Source organism: Arachis ipaensis, chromosome B10 (genome assembly GCF_059453495.1).
Source record: "Arachis ipaensis isolate K30076 ecotype BB chromosome B10, ASM5945349v1, whole genome shotgun sequence".
In the NCBI taxonomy this organism is placed as follows: Eukaryota; Viridiplantae; Streptophyta; class Magnoliopsida; order Fabales; family Fabaceae; genus Arachis; species Arachis ipaensis.
This window is the reverse complement of record NC_142435.1, coordinates 33,303,786-33,305,745: the sequence shown is the minus strand read 5'-3', so window position 1 is coordinate 33,305,745 and position 1,960 is coordinate 33,303,786. Positions and strand designations below refer to the sequence as shown.

The window sequence follows — 1,960 nt, the reverse complement described above, 5'->3', positions numbered from 1 at the left end:
TTGCATGTTTTCTTTGCATCAAAAATTTTTCAAAAATAAGTTCTTGATGTTCATCTTGACATTCATAGTGTTGTTGCATTCATCACATGTTTTGATCTAAAATTTCCATGCATTGAGCATTTTCATTGTTTTTCTCTCTCATCATTAAAAATTCAAAAATAAAAAAAATATATATCTTCTCCTTTTTCACTCATAAATTTCGAAAATTAGATTTGACTTTTTTAAAAAATTTTAAAATCTAGTTGTTTTTATGAGTCAAATCAAATTTTCAATTTAAAAATCTTATCTTTTTCAAAATCTTTTTCAAAAATCAAATCTTTTTCATTTTTCTTAGTTATTTTTGAAAATTTTAAAAATATTTTTCAAAAATCTTTTTCTTATCTTTATCACATAATTTTCAAAAATAACATCATCAATTAATGTTTTGATTCAAAAATTTCAAGCTTGTTACTTGCTTGTTAAGAAAGATTCAAACTTTAAGTTCTAGAATCATATCTTGTGATTTCTTGTGAATCAAGTCATTAATTGTGATTTTAAAAATCAAATCTTTTTCAAAACTAATTTCAATCATATCTTTTCAAAAATATCTTTTTATCTTATCTTTTTCAAAATCATATCTTTTTCAAAAATTTAATTTTAAAATGTCTTTTCTAACTTCTTATCTTCTTATTTTTTCAAAATTGTTTCAACTAACTAACTAACTTTTTGTTTGTTTCTTATCTTTTTCAAAACTACCTAACTAACCCTCTCTCTAATTTTCGAAAATATCTCCCTCTTTTTCAAAAATTCTTTTTAATTAACTAATTGTTTCAAAATTCAATTTTAATTTATTTCTTCTTTTAATTTTCAAAAATCACTAACCATTTTTCAAAAATAATTTTCAAAAATTCTCTTTCTCTCTCATCTCCTTCTATTTATTTATTCATCTACTAACACTTCTCTTCATCTCACATCTCTGCTCTCCTCACCCTTGTGTTTCTTTTCTTACATTACATTCTTTTCTTCTTCTTTTCTTCTACTCACACAGGGACCTCTATACTGTGGTAAAAAGGATCCCTATTATTATTTTTCTGTTCCCTCCTTTTCATATGAGCAGGAGCAAGGACAAGAATATTCTTGTTGAAGCAGATCCAGAACCTGAAAGGACTCTGAAGAGGAAACTAAGAGAAGCTAAATTACAACAATCCAGCAAGCACCTTTCAGAAATTTTCGAACAAGAAGAGGAGATGGCAGCCGAAAATAATAATAATGCAAAGAGGATGCTTGGTGACTTTACCGCACCTAATTCCAATTTACATGGAAGAAGCATCTCCATCCCTACCATTGGAGCAAACAACTTTGAGCTGAAACCTCAATTAGTTTCTCTGATGCAGCAGAACTGCAAGTTTCATGGACTTCCATCTGAAGATCCTTTTCAGTTCTTAACTGAATTTTTGCAGATCTGTGATACTGTTAAGACTAATGGAGTAGATCCTGAAGCCTACAGGCTCATGCTTTTCCCTTTTGCTGTAAGAGACAAAGCTAGAGTGTGGTTGGACTCTCAACCCAAAGATAGCCTGAACTCTTGGGATAAGCTGGTCACGACTTTCTTAGCCAAGTTCTTTCCTCCTCAAAAGCTGAGCAAGCTTAGAGTGGATGTTCAAACCTTCAGACAGAAAGAAGGTGAATCCCTCTATGAAGCTTGGGAGAGATACAAGCAACTGACCAAAAAGTGTCCTTCTGACATGCTTTCAGAATGGACCATCCTGGATATATTCTATGATGGTCTGTCTGAATTAGCTAAGATGTCATTGGATACTTCTGCAGGTGGATCCATTCACCTAAAGAAAACGCCTACAGAAGCTCAAGAACTCATTGATATGGTTGCTAATAACCAGTTCATGTACACTTCTGAGAGGAATCCTGTGAGTAATGGGACGCCTCAGAAGAAGGGAGTTCTTGAAATTGATACTCTGAATGC

At 31.4% G+C, this 1,960-nt stretch overlaps 1 non-coding gene across 1 annotated transcript; it reads right to left on the bottom strand.

Annotated features, from left to right (window-relative positions):
• Positions 1 to 1,622: 1,622 nt before the first annotated feature.
• LOC148579624 (small nucleolar RNA R71) lies at positions 1,623 to 1,730 on the bottom strand. The gene has a single exon (XR_015895734.1). It is a non-coding gene; the product is annotated as a small nucleolar RNA R71 (small nucleolar RNA).
• Positions 1,731 to 1,960: the final 230 nt, after the last annotated feature.